The following is an 18,713-nucleotide window of genomic DNA, read 5'->3' as shown; positions in this document are numbered from 1 at the left end:
TTAGCCAAACTAACTAAAAAGCAGAGAGAATCTATCCAAATCAACAAAATCAGAGATGAAAAGAGTGACATAACTACAGACACCGAGGAAATTCAACAATCATTAGGTCATACTACAAAAGCCTATATGGCACAAAATTTGAAAACCTAAAAGAAATGGACAATTTTCTTGATAGATTCCATCTTCCAACATTAAGCCAAGATCAGGTAGAAAGACTGAACAGCCCTATATCCCCCAAGGAAATTGAAGCAGTCATTCACAGTCTCCTCTAAAAAAGGCCCTGGGAAGGATGGTTTCAGCACGGAATTCTACCAGACCTTCAAAGAAGTGCTCACACCAATTCTCCTCAAACTATTCCACAAAATAGAAACAGAAGGTACATTACCAAACTCATTCTATGAAGCAAGAGTCACCCTGATACCTGAACCACACAAAGACCCAACAAAAAAAGAGAACTTTAGACCTATCTCTCTTATGAACATTGACACAAAAATACTCAATAAAATACTTGCAAACCGAATCCAAGAACACATCAAAGATATCATCCACCACGACCAAGTAGGCTTCATCCCAGGCATGCAAGGGTGGTTCAACATACGGAAATCCATCAATGTAATCCACCACATAAACAAACTGAAGGAGAAAAACCACATGATCATCTCCTTAGATGCTGAAAAAGCATTTGACAAAGTCTAACACCCATTCATGTTTAAAGTCTTGGAGAGATCAGGAATACAAGGCACACATATAAACATAGTAAAGGCAATATACAGCAAGCCTATAGCCAATATCAAACTCAATGGAGAGAAACTTAAATCAATCCCACTGAAATCAGGGACAAGACAAGGCTGCCCACTCTCTCCCTACCTCTTCAACATTGTACTTGAAGTCCTAGCCAGAGCAATAAGACAACTAAAGGAGATCAAGGGGATACAAATCGGAAAGGAAGTGGTCAAAATGTCACTATTCACAGATGATATGATAGTATATATGAGCGACCCCAAATATTCAACCAGAGAATTCCTCCAGCTGATAAACACCTTCAGCAAAGTGGCAGGATACAAAATCAACTCAAAAAAATCAGAAGTCCTCCTGTATACCAAAGACAAAAGGGCTGAGAAAGAAATTAGGGAAACAACACCCTTCACAATAGCCACTAATAACATAAAGTACTTTGGGGTGACACTAACCAAGCAAGTGAAAGACTTGTTTGAGAAAAACTTCAAGTCTCTGAAGAAAGAAATTGAAGAAGATCTCAGAAGATGGAAAGATCTCCCGTGCTCATGGATTGGTAGAATTAACATTGTGAAAATGGCCATCCTGCCAAAAGCAATCTACAGATTCATTCAATGCAACTCCCATCAAAATACCAACTCAATTCTTCACAGACCTTGAAAAAAAGATTCTCAGTTTCATATGGAGAAACAAAAAACCCAGAATCTCCCAAACAATCCTGTACAACAACAGATCATTTGGAGGTATCTCCATCCCCGATCTCAAGTTATACTACAGAGCAATAGTAATAAAAACTGCATGGTATTGGCATAAAGACAGAAAGGAGGATCAATGGAACCGCATAGAAGACCCAGAAATAAACCCACACACCTATGAATATTCTATTTTTGACAAAGAACCCAAAACCATTCAATGGAAAAAAGATAGCATCTTCAAGAAATGGTGCTGTTCCAAGTGGATGTCCACATGCAGAAAAACGAAAATAGATCTATATTTATCACCCTGCGCAAAACTAAAGTCCAAGTGGATTAAAGACCTCAACATAAAACCAGATACTCTAAATCTGTTAGAAGAAATAGTGGGGAACAGCCTAGAACTCATTGGCACAGGAGACAACTTCCTGAACAGAACACCAACAGCATGGGCTCTAAGAGCAACAATCAATAAATGGGACCTCATGAAACTGAAAAGCTTCTGTAAAGCAAAGGACACTGTCATCAAAACAAAATGACTGCCTACAGATTGGGAAAGAATCTTCACTAACCCTTTATCTGACAGAGGACTAATATCCAGTATCTGACAAAGAACTAAAGAAGCTGAAAAGCAGCAAACCAAGTAATCCAATTAAAAAATGGGGAACAGAGCTAAACAGAGAATTCTCGACAGAGGAATATCGAATGGCAGAGAAACACTTAAAGAAATGCTCAACCTCATTAGCCATCAGGGAAATGCAAATCCAAATGACCCTGAGATATCACCTTACACCCATCAGAATGGCCAAGATGAAAAACTCAAGGGACAACACATGCTGGAGAGGTTGTGGAGAAAGGGGAACCCTCCTCCACTGCTGGTGGGAATGTAAACTGGTACAACCACTCTGGAAATCTATCTGGCGCTTTCTAAGACAATTAGGAATAGTGCTTCCTCAAGACCCAGCTATACCACTGCTAGGTATATACCCAAAGTTTGCTCAAGTACGCAAAAGGGATATTTGCTCAACCATGTTTATAGCAGCTTTATTTGTAATAGCCAGAACCTGGAAACAAGCCAGATGTCCATCAATAGAGGAATGGGTACAGAAATTGTGGTATTTTTACACAATGGAATACTACTCAGCAATCAAAAACGAGGAAATCATGAAATTTGCAGGCAAATGGTGGGATCTAGAAAAGATCATCCTGAGTGAAATATCCCAGAAGGAGAAAGACAAACACGGTATATACTCACTTATATAGACCTATAAGATGTGATATACATAATGAAATATGTACACCTAAAAAAGATAATCAAGAGAGCGGATATGGGGTAAGATGATCAATCCTCATTTAGAAAGACAGATGGGATGTGCATTGAACGTATGACAGGAGTCTACTGAGTGCATTTGAAAGATTCTAAATAGCAGTGTTTTCAAAGCAAAGACTCATGATCAAACCTTTGGCAGAGTACAGGGAATCATAAGAAAGAAGGGGAGTTAGTCTGATGGGGAAAGGATAGGAGCTCCACAAGGACCAAATATATCTGGGCACAGGGTCTTTTCTGAGACTGACATTCAACCAAGGACCATGTATGGATATAACCTAGAACCTCTGCTCAGATATAGCCTATGGTACCTCAGTAACCAATTGGTTTCCCATAGTGAGGGGAACAAGGACTATTTCTAACAGGAACTCAATGACTGGCTCTTTGGCCTCCCCACCCCCCCCAAGGGAGGAGCAGTCCAGTTAGGCCACAGAGGAGAACTTTGCAGCCAGTCCTGAAGATACCTGATAATACATGATCAGATTAATGGGGAGAAGGTTCCCCCTATCAGTGGACTTGGAAAGGGGCAAGTTGGAGATGAGGGAGGGAGGGAGGGACTGGGAGGGAATGAGGGATCGGAACATGGCTGGAATATAGAGTTAATAAAATTTAACTGATAAGAAAGAATAAATAAATAAAACCAAATGACAGGCAAAAAAAAAAAAAAAGAAAAAGAAAGAAAAGAAAGGAGAAAGTAAGCTTTTTGAAAGAATTGTTACCAAATTTTCTTTCCCATTTCCCCATTTTAACTCTGTCTAACTCAGTTTTGCTCATAATGATATATATCATGTAATTGCCAGCAATTTGTTTACTTCAGATGAGATCTGTTTAAGAGTTCCAGTTGCATAAATAGCAAGTGTGCTCTTTTGTAGAAAGAAAGTTTTAAAAAAATCAACTTTAGGCTACTGAATGATTAATGTACCTAAGACAGAGAGACAGAGGGAGAGAGTGAGGGGAAGAAAGAGAAGGGAAGTGTAAAGGGAGAGAAGGGAAGGGAGGAGAAGAGAAATGAGGGGAGATAAAAGACAGGCACAGACAGTCAGAGATTTAAATGAAACACTGTTTTGTAGGCAATAGTTTTTCCTACCATTTTATGTTTTCAAATTGTATATAGGATTTTTGAACCCATGTTACCAATCTTTACTAATATTAAACATTTAAATCTTTAAATTTTAGGCATAGCCCATCTTATCAGTATTGGAAAAGAACAAAGACCTAGGAGGTATCTATTTTTTAATTTATAGTTCAGTGTCTTTTGATTTGTATTGCTGAAACATGCAGATTGTCTGTTAGTTCATAATTTTCCAACCTTCTTGTCCTGATTCAGAGGGCTGTGGAATAAATATAATTAAAAACATCACACACACACACACACACACACACACACACAAAACACACACACAAACATCTCACACTAACCCAGAAAACTCTGCACAAAGATAAAAATGAAAGAAAATCATGTTTACATCTTAATCCAGAATGAAATGTGTTCCACAGATGATTTTCTAAGAAGTTGCAAAAATACAATGAAATCTCTGTCTTTTGTGCATTTAAACATGTACAACCCTTTGCATTTATGTTTTCAAGACAAAAAAAAAGAACAGTCCTTGGCTCAATTTGTAAGTTCTCTTTTTTTAAATCCCATGTGCTTTTTCTCCTGTATATATATATATATATATATATATAATTTTGGTTGGTTGAATTTACTGACCTTGGCATGTTACCATGAAATAATTTGTGGCCTGTCTGCCTCAACCAGTACTTTAGCATATCAAAGAATAATAATGAATGAAGCCAATTGTTGTCCAACTAAATTCCCTTGGTTTTCCATTGTAAATTAGTTATTTTGAATATTTTATTGTCTAGGCAATATTTTTTTTGTAATACTTAGCAGCATGGCAACCTCTTTTTGCAATGTCTTAAGATTTTTATATTTTTCCTCTTACTAAAATCAGTTCTTAAGCTGCAAACCCAACATTTTTTTTTCTGGGCTTTATACACATTTATTTATTTATTTATCTATCTATTTATTTATTTATTTATCTATTTATCTATCTATCTATCTATCTATCTATCTATTTATTTATTTATTTATTAAATACACTGTGAACCTGGGAATAGGAATTCACAAGGTATATTTTTTTCCACTTCTATGTTTTTGGATTTTTAGTTTTCTGATACTGAGATCATTTTTCACTGTATTACCAGATTGTGTTTTTTCTTTCTTTATTTTGACCTTGGAGTCAAGACATGTAATACTTATTTTGTAGTACACCTTGGGGGCTTGACTTAAGCCAAAGTCTTTTGGAGGTCAATGTCATTGCCATGATGGACTTTAGCTGGAAGAGGCACATGACATGGGCATAGTGTACTACTGTGTATAATTGTACTTCTTTTTTTATTCTTTATTAATTACATTTTATTCACTTTGTATTCCCCCTGTGGTTGCCTTCCTCCTCCCATCCCAATCCCTCCGTTCCTCCACCCTCTGCCTGCATGCCCCTCCCCAAGTCCACTGATAGGAGAGGACTTCTTTTCCTTCCTTCTGATCCTAGTCAATTAGGTCTCATCAGGAGTGGCTGCATTGTCTTTTTCTGTGGTCTAGTAATGCTGCCTCCCACTCAGAGGGAGGTAATTAAAGAGCAGGCCAATCAGTTCATGTCAGAGACAGTCCCTGTTCCTATTACAATGGAACCCACTTGAACAATGAACTGCCATGGGCTACATCTGTGCAGGGGTCTTAGGTTATCTCCATGCATAGTCCTTGGTTGGACTATCAGTCTCAGGAAAGACCCCTGTGCTCAGATTTTTTGGTTCTGTTGTGCTCTCCTTGTGGCATTCCTGTCCTCTCCAGATCTTACTGTTTCCCACTTCTTTCATAAGATTCCCTGCACTCTGCCCAAAGGTTGCCCATAAGTCTCAGCATCTGCATTGATAGTCTGGAGGGCAGAGCCTTTCAGAGGTCCTCTGTGTCAGGCTCCTGACTTGTTCCCTCTTTTCTCCTTCTTCTGATGTCCATCCTCTACCTTTCTGAATAGGAACTGAGCATTTTAGCAAGAGCCCTTCCTCTTGATTAGTTTCTTTAGGTGTACAGATTTTAGTAGGTTTATTAAATATTATATATCTATATGAGTGAGTATATACCATGTGCATCTTCTGCTTCTGGGATAGCTTACTCAGGATGATCTTTTCCAGATCCCACCATTTACCTGCAAATTTCATGATTTCCTTGTTCTTTTCATTGCTGAGTAATATTCCATTATGTAGATATATCACAATTTGTGCATCCATTCCTCCACAGCTGGGCTGTTTCCAGCTTCTGGCTATTACAAATAAGGCTACTACAAACATAGTTGAGCAAATGTCCTTATTGTGTAGTTGAGCTTCTTTTGGGTATATGCCTAGGAGTGGTATAGCAGGAATTTGAGGAAGTGCTATTCCTAGTTGTCTGAGAAAGCACCAGATTACTTTCCAGAGTGGTTGTACAAGTTTACATTCTCACCAGCAGTGGAGGACAGTTCCCCTTTCTCCACAACCTCTCCAGCATGTGTTGTCTCTTGAGTTTTTGATCTTAGCCATTCTGATGGCTGTAAGGTTAAACTTTAGGATCGTTTTGATTTGCATTTCCCTGATGGCTAATGAGGTTGAGCATTTCTTTAAGTGTTTCCTTTCCATTTGATATTACTCTATTGTGAATTTTCTGTATAGCTCTGTACTCCATTTTTTTAAATTGAATTACTTGATTTTTTTTGCTGTTTAACTTTAGTTCTTTATATATACTGGATATCAGTCCTCTGTCACATACAGGGTTGGTGAAGATACTTTCCCAATCTGTAGGATATTGTTTTGTTCTGATGACAGTGTCTTTTGCTTTACAGAAGCTTTTTAGTTTCATGAGGTCCCATTTATTGATTGTTGCTCTTAGAGCATGTGATGTTGGTGTTCTGTTCAGGAAGTTGTCTCTTGTGCCAATGAGTTCAAAGCTCTTCCCCACTTTTTCTTCTAAGCGGTTTAGTGTGTCTGTTTTATGTTGAGGTCTTTGACCCACTTGGACTTTAGTTTTGTGCAGGGTGATAAGTATGGATCTATTTGCATTTTTCTTCATGTAGACATTCAGTTAGATCAGCACTATTTGTTGAAGATGCTGTCTTTTTTCCATTGAATAGTTTTGGCATCTTTGTAAAAAATCAGGTGTCCATAACTGTGTCGATTTAGGGTATTCTATTCGAGTCCCTGATTCACCAGTCTATTTTTATGCCAGTACTATATAGTTTTTAGTATTGTTGCTCTATTGTACAGCTTGAGAACAGGGATGGAGATACCTCCTGAAGATCTTTTACTGTAGAGAATTGTTTTAGCAATCCTGGGTTTCTTGTTGTTCCATATGAAGTTGAGAATTTTTCTTTCCTTGTCTGTAAAGAAAAAAAAAAAAAGAATTGTGTTGGTAATTTGATGGGAATTGCATTGAATCTGTAGATTGCTTTTGGTAAGATTGCCATTTTTACTGAATTAATCTTGCCAAGCCATGAGCATGGGAGATCTTTCCATCTCCTGATATCTTCTTCTAATTCTTTCTTCAGAGACTGGAAATTTTTGTCATACAATTCTTTGACTTCCTTGGTTAGGATCACACCAAGGTACTTTATGTCTTTTGTGGCTATTGTGAAGGGTGTTGTTTCCCTAATTTATTTCTCAGCTCAGCCCTTTTATCTTTTGTATACAGGAGGGCCACTGTTTTTTTTTTTTTAATTTTTTTTTTAGTTAATTTTGTACCCAGCCAATTTGCTGAAGGTGTTAATCAGCTGTAGTAGTTCCCTGGTAGAATTTTTGGGGTCATTCAGGTATACTATCATATCATCTGTAAATAGTGATACTTTGACTTCTTCCTTTCCAATTTGTATCCCCTTGATCTCCTTCAATTGTCTTATTGCTCTAGCAAGGACTTCAAGAACAATGTTGAAGAGATATGGAGAGGGTGGACAGCCTTGCCTTGTCCCTGATTTCAGTGGGAATGATTTAAGTTTCTCTCCATTGAGTTTGACATTGACTATAGGCTTTCTGTATATTGCCTTTACTATGTTCATGTATGTGCCTTGTATCCCTGATCTCTACAAGACTTTAAACATGAATGGATGTTGAACTTTGTCAAATGCCTTTTCAGCATCTAAGGAGATGATCATGTGGTTTTTCTCCTTCATTTTGTTTATGTGGTGGATCACATTGATGGATTTCCATATATTGAAACACCCCTGCATGCCTGGGATGAAGCATACTTGGTCGTAGTGGATGATATCTTTGATGTTTTCTTGGATTGGGTTTGCAAGTATTTTGTTGAGTATTTTTGCATCGATGTTCATCAGGGATATTAGCCTCAAATTCTCTTTCTTTGTTGGGTCTTTGTGAGTTTTAGGTACCAAGGTGACTGTATCTTTATAGAATGAGTTTGCTAATGTTCCTTCTGTTTCTCTTTTGTGGAAGAGTTTGAAGAGTATTGGTGTTAGCTCTTCTTTGAATGTTTGGTAGAATTTTGCGCTGAATCCATCTGGCTCTGAGATTTTTGTTGTTGTTGTTATTTTGAATGGTAGACTTTTGGTGACAGCTTCTATTTTCTTACGGGTATAGGACTATTTAAGTGGTTTACTTGGTCTTGATTCAGCTTTGGAATGTAGAATTGGTCAAGAAAATTGCCCATTTCATTTAGATTTTTAAATTTTGTGTCATATAGACTTTGGAAGTAATACCTAATTATTGTTTGAATTTCTTTAGTGTCTGTGGTTATGTCCCCCTTTTCGTTTCTGATTTTGTTGATTTGGATAGTTTCTTTCTGCCTTTTAGTTAGTTTGGCTAAGGGTTTGTTTATCTTGTTGATTTTCTCAAAGAACCAGCTCTTGGTTTCATTGATTCTTTGAAGTGTTTTATTTGTTTCTAATTTATTGATTTCAGCCCCGAGTTTGATTATTTCCAGCTGTCTACTCCTCGTTGGTGTGTCTGCTTCTTCCCCCCCACCCCTCAGGCTTTTAAGTTAGCCATTAAGTTGCTTGCATGAGATGTTTCGAATTTCCTCTTGAATGCACTTAGTGCTATGAACTTTCCTCTTAGCACTGCTTTCATTGTGTCCCATAAGTTTTGGTATGTTGTGCCTTCATTTTCATTGAATTCTAGGAAGACTTTAATTTCTTTCATTTCTTCTCTGACCCAGCTGTCATTTAGTAGCAAGTTGTTAAGTTTCTATGTGTGTGTAGGCTTTTTGCTATTTTTGTCATTGAGGTCCAGCTTTATTCCATGATGATCAGATAGGATACAAGTGATTATTTCAATCTTCTTGTATCTGTTGAGGTTCACTTTGTGACCAACTATATGGTCTATTTTGGAGAAGGTTCCATGAGGTGCTGACAAGAAGGTAAATTCTTTTGTGTTTGGGTGAAAGGTACTCTAGATGTCTGTGAGGTCCATTTGATTCATGACCTCTGTCATAATTATTGTTTCTTTGTTTAATTTCTATTTTGTTGACCAGTCCTTTGTTGAGAGTGGGGTGTTGAAGTCTCCCACTATTAATGTGGGGTGGGCCTATGTGTGGTTTAAGTTTTATTAAGGTTTCTTTGACAAATGTGGGTGCCCTTGCATTTGGGGCATAGATGTTCAGGACTCTGATATCTTCCTGGTGGATTTTTCCCTTGATGAGTATGAAGTGTCCTTCTCTATCTCTTTTGATTAATTTTGGTTGAAATCTATTTTATTAGATATTAAAATGGCTACTCCTGCTTGCTTCTTGGGTCCATTTGCTTGGAAAACTGTCTTCCAGCCTTTACTTTCAGGTAATGTCTATCTTTGTGATTTAGGTGTGTTTCTTGTATGCAACTGATTGTTGGGTCTTGTTTATGCATCCACTCTGTTAGTCTGTGCCTTTTTATTGGAGAATTGAATCCATTGATGTTGAGGGAGATTAATGACCAGTGGCTGTTAGATCCTTTGATATTGATGTTGGCTATGGTAGTGTGTTTGTGTGTTTGGCTACTTTTTGTTTTGCTGTAGTGAGGTTATTTATTTCCTGTGTTTTCTTGAAAGTAGTTAGTTTTCTTGGGCTGTATTTTTCCTTCTAGTTTCTTCTGTAATGCTGGATTTGTGTGTAGGTATTGTTGAAATTTGTTTTTGTCGTTGAACATCTTGTTTTCTCTGTCTGTGAGGACTGAGAATTTTGCTGGGTACAGTAGCCTAGGCTGACATCTGTGTTCTCTTAGGGTCTGCATGATATCTGTCCAGGCTCTTCTGGCTTTCATAGTTTCTGTTGAGAAGTCATGTATGATTCTGATGGGTTTGCCATTATATGTTACTTGGCCTTTTTCTCTTGCAGCTTGTACTATTTTTTCTTTGTTCAGTATTCTCAATTACTATGTGACAGGACGATTTTCTTTTCTGGTCTAATTTATTGGGTGTTCTGTATGCCTCTTGTATTCTTATAGTCCTCCCCTTTAAGTTGGGAAAATTTTCTTCAATGATTTTGTTGAAAATATTTTCTAGGCCTTGGAGGAGGGAATCTTCTTTTTCTTCTATTCCTATTATTCTTAGGTTTTGTCTTTTTATGTTGTCTTGGATATCTTGGATGGTTTGTGTCAGGAAATTTTTAGATTTATTATTTTCTTTGACAGATACATCGATTTCTTCTATTGTATCTTCCACACCTGAGATTCTTTCTTCCATCTCTTATAGTCTTTTGGTTATGCTTACCTCTGTAGTTCCTGTTTTCTTTCCTAGGTTCTCCCTCTTCATGATTTCCTCCATTTGTGTTTTCTTTAATTTTTTCAATTCTATCTTCAGATCTTGAACCATTTTGTTGATTTCCTTCACCTGTCTGACTGTATTTTCCTGTATTTCCTTCAATTCCTTCAGCTGTTTGTTTGCACATTCCTGTTTCTTTTATTTCTTTCAGTGATTTAATTATTTCCTCTTTGAATGCCACAAACTGTTTGGCTGTATATTCCTTTATTTCTTTATGGATGACCATAATCTGTTTTATAATATCTTCCCCTAATTCTTTACACATTTTATTTGCTTCCTTCATTAACCTCTTCATAAGCACTGATGTAAGGTCATCTTCTTGAATTCCACTTATGTTAGGGTGTCCAGGGCTACTTGCCCCTGGATAACTGGGTTCTGGGGATTCCATATTGTTTTGAATTTTGTTGGTTGTGCTTTTTCACTGGCCTCTACCCATCTCTCTATCTCAGGTGTTGTCTGCTAATTTCTGGTGCCTGCTTGGTCCTGGGGTGAGGAGAATCCACTTGGAGGGGTTCTGAAGTTCTTCTCTGCCTTTGGGTATGGTCAACTGAATGGTGGTGTTTCTCAAGAATTGTCACAGTTCACTTCAAGTGTATGGACCTGTGTGGTAACTGTTGTGTTCAGGATGGCTATCCCCTCATCAGGAGAGGTCCTGATGATGGCTGCCCTGCTTCTGGGTTTCTTGCTCTGAATTTAGTGAGCAGCAGCTGTTGTTCTTAAGGTGTAATTTTTGGGTACAGCCCTCTGAAGAACCAGGGATTCCCTAATTTTGTTAGTTTAGCTAGGAATAACTGATTGATCCTTGACGCAGTATCTGAGGGCTGCTGTAATGGCTCTTTGGCTTTTGTAGGTCTGAAGATGCAGCTGTGTGCCCCAGTGCCCTGTCAGTACTCAATAATGGCAGGTGAGCACAGTGCTCCTGCCTGCAGTAGAAGGGTAGAGCCTAGAGTCTGAGTGAATCCAGAAAGTCTTTTGGAGCTTGGTGTCCTGAGCATTGAACCTGATGATCCCCCTGCTGTGGGGTTTCCTCCTGACAGGGACACCCAGTCTTTGTTTTGGGGACAGCCTTTCTGTCTGTGATGGTGAGTAAAACCCATAGGCACATACTTAGGTGGCTCCGTCTTTCTGCCTTTCTGGGGATTGGGTTCCTGGGTGTCTGCTGAAACTGGGTAATTTTTCCCTGAGACCTTTTCGGGGTGGTGGTATCTGCTGAGTGCTCTGAGATCAGTCTGCCGTTCCCCTCCCTGTGAGTTTGCTCCCGACAGAGAAACTCAGTCTCTGGTGCCCTGGGGTCCACTGTTCTATCTGGGGCAGTGAGTCAGGCGGGCAGGCAGCAGGGCTCTGTGCTGGTGCCTAGGTCCCCGACTCTGGCTCTGGGCTGGCTCCTGGGTGCCTGCAGAACCCTGAGTCTTTTCCAGGGAATGTCTGGGTGACCTAAGGTAGGTCCCAATAATTTCCTGCACCATGGAGTTATCTCTCAACTGGAAATCCTAGTCTCTGATGTTGTGGTGCCCACAGTTCAGGTTGGAACAGTGATCAGAGCATGCTGGCGTGTGGCTCTGGGCTGGCAACCTAGTGCCTGGTGGAACCGGGATCTCTTCTGCGGTTTAACTGGGTAAGTTAAAGCTGATTGTATTCCCCACCATGAGATATCCTCTCGCCTAGGAAACCTAATCACTTGTGTGTCAGGGCTGGGAGTACTGACTACTGGTCACTGTTCCGATCTTGCTGTGCTGCTGGTCAGAACGAGAGTCATCCAGGCACTGCCATCTTGCAGAATCCTAACCCAACTTTTTTATGGCAATGTTATTTTCCTTTTCCAATAGTTTTTACAAGTTTTCCATTTATAGCATTATGAGCATTTTATTGCAGAATTTTTAAGAGTCTTCCTTCACTATGTGATGGTTAACACTGACTGTCAGCATGACAGGTTCTAGACTTACCTTGAGAGAGCAAAGAATTAAAAATCAGTGGCTATTGTTTTAAAGTTTAAGGTACAAGCCTGAATGAAGGCCATCCAAGTGGAGACACTTCCAGCCACCTGCAGGGAAGAACTAGCCTTAATGACCTGAGGGGAAGAACTAGCCTTACTGCATTCTCTTCCTGTCCACTAGAGATACAGTTGTTAGGAAACAGGCTCCTTCCTTTAGGGCAGCCAAACAAAGGAAGCTAGACCATTAATAGTTTGGGGGCCTTCCTATAGCCAATCAGTTCAAAATGCAACATCCCCTTTGATGTTTCAACCAATAGATGCTTGCAGACAGGAATCTGCCTGCTTTGGGCCCTGGGAGGGACCAGACTCTTTAAATCACCCAACTAACCTGAGCATGAGGTTCTTGGCTCTTACCGATTTGGTGGTGAGGGTGGGTGAGCCCAAGCTGTAGCATGTAATAAAAAGATCCTCATGTGTTTTGCAATGGACTCAAGTCCTGGTGATGGTCTTTTGGGGTCTTGCGATTCAGGCACAACAACCTAGGAGATAAATCTGTGAGTTGGTTCTAGACTAGATTAATAAAGTAAGCAAGATGCACTTTAACTGTGGGTAGCATATTTCCATGGGCTGGCTCCCAGACTGACTATGAAGAAAACCATGAGCTGACCCAGCATTCATAGACCCTGATTTCTTACTTCATGGGAACAGCTGCCTCCAGCTCATTCCATTGCAAGGTCTCTATAATAAAAGAATCACACCTCAACTTGTAGACCTAAAAATGAACTGTTTCACCCTTAGGTCTCTTTTGTTATGGTATTTTATCACAGCATCAGGAAAAGTAATTAAGACACATGCTTCATTTCCATTCCTTATTTATACTCAGCCATCTTTGTCTAAGAGTTATTACCTGTCTAGATTAATTTGTTTTACATGTTCTTAAACATCTCTTACATTTTAGTTGGAAAATAAATACAACTGAACTGATGTTTAATTGTGTAGCTTAGGTATAAAGTAGGCTATGTATCTGTAGGTTCATGGATCTCGCTGTCACTTTGAAATAAAAGGTACAATTGTTCTGCAACCTATAAGTGACTCTTTTAGCAATATGGAATATGGTTTCACCTGCCAGTACAATCACAGCTATGCCAATTTTGGTACATATATGTGTGTTTTTGTTTAGATTTTTTATTCCAGCTTCCTATTACCTGTTCAGTCAAGTCTGTGACTATCTCTTCATACAAATGGGGCACTTTCCAAGTATAAGAAGATGTTTAAAATGTTTTATATGATTATAGATATTATGAAGTGAGGAGTGATGGACAGAGGCAGTTTTGTAGCTGGAACCTCAGACCCTTTTATATTGTTTTTTTGAAGGGAGGACTTTCACAGAGAGCTAACAACAATTTTGTATGTTTCAAAGGAAGGAGAACTAATGTCAGCCTTTAGATTCTGAAGGTTTCATTCTAAGGAAAGAACTTTTCAAGTCTGAGGCCTTTCTTTGATCCACACTCACATAGACATCTGGACTTGCATGAATGGGCCTTTGCTTTTACTTTCCTGGGATGCTGGCCATGATTCTTAAGTACAGCTAAATCTGACCCAATTTGTGCATAAGGATATGTTTAGAAGTTACATGTGTGCAACTTCTCTACTCTTTTTTAATTTAATTTTATTTTATTAATTATAGTTTATTCACTTTGTATCCCCCCCTATAAGCCCCTCTCTCCTCCCCTCCCGCAACTTCTCTACTCTTAAAAAACATTTTAGATTTGTGTTCCATGGGAGCATTTTACTGAGGAGTATCTTCGACATTTTTGATAGATGTTCGCATCACATCTTTGTAAAGATAACTCTTTCCTTATGAATGTTAATTTTTATTTAATTTATGTATTTATTAAAATGTATTCACTTTGTATTTCCACTTCAGCCCCCTCCCTCATTTTCTCCAGTTTTACCCACCTTCCCTTTTCTCCCCCTACGCCCATTCCCTATTCCCTATCTGACCCTAGCTTATCAGGACTCATCAAGGTTGTTTGCATCACCTTCCTCTGTGACCTGGCAAGGCTGTATCCCCCAGTGGGAGATGATCAAAGAGCCAGCCACTGAGTTCATGTCAGAGACAGCCCCTGTACCTCTTACTAAGGAACCTCTTACTTGGGAACTGAGCAGCCTATGGGCTTCCTTTGACAGGAGGTCTAGGTCCTCTCCATGCATGGTCCTTAGTTGGAATATCGGTCTCTGCAGGCCCCCCTGGATCCCGATATTTTGATTCTGTTGTTCTCCTTATGGAGTTTCTTTTCCCTCCAGGTCTTTCTATCTCCCTCTTCTTCCATAAGGCTTCTGGCACTTTGCCCAAAGTTTGGCCATGAGTCTCATTATCTTTTTGATACCCTGGTGGGTAAAGTCTTTCAGTGGACCTCTGTGGAAAACACCTGTCCTGTTCTTTGTGTTCTCCTACTCCTGATGTCTATCTTGTTTGCCCTTCTGAATAAGGATTAAACATCTTCCCCTAGGGTCTGCCTTGTTATTTAGCTTCTTTAGGGCTATAGCTATTTTTAAATAAAAGGATTGGTGAGTCTCTATATTCAGTACCAGCATCTGTGGGAAACTCATGCTACTTTTCTCTTCTTTCCTTTTTTTTTTAATAACTAAAACTTAGATATTTTTATTTTTTATTCAGTTTACTTTTTGCTTTTATTCCTTGTTGTAACCCCATCTCTCCTTCCCTCCCAGTACAACCCTTCCTTCCTCTCCCTTACCCTCCCCTTTTCTAAGGAAAAGGCGCTTTCCCTTTCCCATCCACCCCAGCTCATCAAGTCCCAACAGGAATGAGCTTGTCCTCTTCCCCTGTGGCCTGGCAGAGAGCAGTGACAAAAAGCTGGCAAGTAGTTCATTGTCAGATGCAGTCTCTATTTCCCTTACTAGAGGACCCACATGAAACCTAAGCTGCCTCTCTGCTACATCTTTTTAGGGAGCCTAGGTCCAGTTAGCACATAGTCCTTGGTTGATGCTTCTGTCTCAGCAAGTTCTTTGGGCCCTGGTTAGTTAGTTTTGTTGGTCTTCTTGTGAAACTACTGTCACCTCCAGGTCATTTTCTCTCTTCTCTCACTTTTTCATAAGACTCTCTATCTATCTATCACCCAATATTTGGCTGTAAGTCTCTGCATCTGTTTTCAGGAGCTGCTGGGTAGAGCCTGTCAGAGGGCAGCTTCAATAGGCTCCTGTCTGCAAATTTAGCAGAGTATTATTTATATTTTTTGGGGTTGGCTCTTTCTGATAGGGTGTGTCTTTGGTTGGGCCAGGCACTGGTTGGCATTCCCACAGTCTCTGCTCTATCTGTTTTATCTTTAAACTTGCACATCTTGTAGGCAGTGTAAATTTCAGGTAGAAGTTTTTGTGGATGTATTGGTGTTTCCCTCCCTCTTCTAAGAGACTTGTCTAATTAGAGGGTGTTCTCTTCAGTCTCTGTGGCCTCCACTACTAGGAATCCAAAGAAACTGGAACATTTATACAAAGGAATACTACCCAGCTATTAAGAACAATTAAATCATGAAGTTTGCAGGCAATGGATGGAACTAGAAAAGATCATCCTGAGTAAGATAACACAGACCCAGAAAGACACACATGGCATGTACTAACTTATAAGTGGATTTTTGTCATACAGTACAGTATTTTTGCCAGATAAGCATACTATGGGACACATAGGCAAATGAGATAAGCAATGTGAAGGATCCAAGGGAGGATGAATAAATCTCCCTTTGAACCGGAAATAGAATAGAAAGTGGTAGTGGCTAAACAGAGGGAACAAGGTAGGAGATGGGGTGCAGAATTTAAGAGGGTAGAAATCAGACCTTGGGAGTAAAAAGGAGAGAGGACAGAGGACCTGTAGAGAAAAGAGAAACTGAGAGTGGGAGTATCTCTGTGACAACCTGGGATTCTAAATCATGATACTTTTCTATATTGCAGTCACTATTAAAATTGTTATTTTAGTAGTCATATTTGAGCCTTGTAGGCTCATAGAAGCATCTGCTATAAGTTCCACTGACTTTCAGCTTTTTCTTCATTTATTATAAGTAGAGATAAGCTTTCCTTATTTGCCCATTTCCAATTATAGGTCAAAAAACTTTTCATTAGTACTTTGAATCTTTGTTTAGGGGATTTTGTTTTTGTTGTTTGTTGTTCTTTTAGTTCATTTTGTGAGTCTATGAGTGTTTTTACTTTCAGAGTAAAGAGTGAGGACAAAGACATATAACATCTGAGAAGATCATGGAATTATAAAACATGTAAGCTAATTTTTACATATGAAGTTAAACATTGAACACCCACATTGAGAACACTTTATTAATGCTCTGAAGGACAAGGAATGAACTACACATTTTAATAAATGTAAATCAAAGACTACAATTGAAAATGGAAGTGATTTGAGAATATCCACGTGTCTTTATGTGGAGTGGAGGCTTTCACTCTTCAGGCTTGCCTCTAAATGAGGAGCTAGAATGGCTGCCAGCTCAGTCTGTGGCCTCAAAAAGAATGAAATTCACAGACAGAGAATGAGTTTAGAATGGGGTTTTATTATGGATTCATGGGTGGAAGCCTAATAGAAAGAAATCAGTGCTCGTGCAGAGAAAGTCTCTCCTCAGAACCAGCATGGCATTGAGCCCCTAGTCTAGGGGAGTTTTATAAAACTTAGGGCCAAATTGAGGGTAAAATATGGGTGGTGGTCAGTCCACCTTGCAGGTGTCCAGGTATTTCTTCTCAGTTTCAATCATAATCTGTCACATAGTTTCTAGACAGTGGTCCTCAGTTAGAGAAGGATAAATAGGGAAAACAAGATCTTCTTTGTCATACCCTGGTCTTTGGTCACCAAAGATATTTTGACTGCAAGATTTCTAGAATCTCAGTTCTTTAGCAAGAACTAAATGGTAAAAAGGGCCAAGCACAATTATAGCTTCAATCTAAGGCAATGACATTTACTTTCAGAGGCCCTATTCTAAACTGTCTAGCCATTTTCTGTTTGATATTCTCGTGGTAAGAAAATGGGAAACTGACTCTAAGGAGTTACATTGCTTAGGTTGTCTTGACAAATGGTTGACTATGCTGTGATAATATTCTGTATATCTATAGTATACATGTTTTCCTAGATAATACTTTTTTCCCTAGTGGGTTTTGAGTGTGCTATGCCTCTTAACTACAAGGAGAGAATATTTTTCTTTCTAGAGAGGTGTGTGCTTTGGGTTAGTTTATTTCTGCAGAATCTGAAAACACTGCAGGAACTCTGCACAACTCTCCCATCACACAGCAGCAAGATGACAGATTGACTGAGGCTTCTGGGCCAGGCTCTCTGAGGACTGCCTTGAGCAGACATTAGTGTGTTCTCTCTAATGAATGAGAGCTTCCCATTTATTCTTTGTTAATTTAGAAAGTTTAACTTAGACACCGTCAACTTCCTTTTGTTTAATTTTGTTTTTTTGTTTGTTATCTACACCCTCTGTTTTGTCTTTAGTACTTATTGTAAATAACGTCTTTGCAGTTTTTGGCTGAAGTAAAAACGGAATCTCTACAGTAGACATATCCATCTTGTCAAATATTTCTGAGACAAGGAACATAAAATAGCTTGAGAAGTTGGTGGCATTTGAATGTAAAAGAGATTCCTTTACTTCTAAGTGCCTCACTCACTTAGTACTGGTTTGTGATTATATTCTGTGTAGTTAGGGACACCCTAATGAATCTGCATTTGATACAGGTAGACTGACAGGCCAGAGAGAACCCCTTTTGCTTTACAAAGACGGCTGGGACTTATCAGTGTGCAAGATGTGGTAAGCAGAGTGACTTGACTCAAACCAGAGCCTGGGAGATCATGTCCTACCTCACACAACAGGTATCTTCGTTTCTTAATAGATGTCCACATGATTTATAGCGAACACTTAGGCACTGAAAGCCCTGCCCTGAAACACCTTCTGAGGTGTGTCAGGTGTCTAGATTTTCATTTTAGAATTGCAAATCTGGCTGTTAATTTGAATTATTTGAATAATCTATTTTTTTTTATCCTTGAGCCTTTACAAAATTGCTGATTAGTTTCCCTGGCTTACTCTCCCGTAAGGACAAAATAAAGTTCAGTTATGCATATGTTTTGCATTGGGTTAGAGTGGGAATGGAGATAAATGTTCTCAGAGATCACTGGAGAAAGGGACAGGATCTTTACTAGGAGGTGGGAATTGCCCAGCCTGGAGGTTATGGTGAGGTACTGTAC

Source organism: Psammomys obesus, unplaced genomic scaffold (assembly GCF_907164565.1).
Source record: "Psammomys obesus unplaced genomic scaffold, mPsaObe1.curated_primary_1811, whole genome shotgun sequence".
NCBI classification, from domain to species: domain Eukaryota; kingdom Metazoa; phylum Chordata; class Mammalia; order Rodentia; family Muridae; genus Psammomys; species Psammomys obesus.
Note: the sequence above shows the minus strand (reverse complement) of the source record.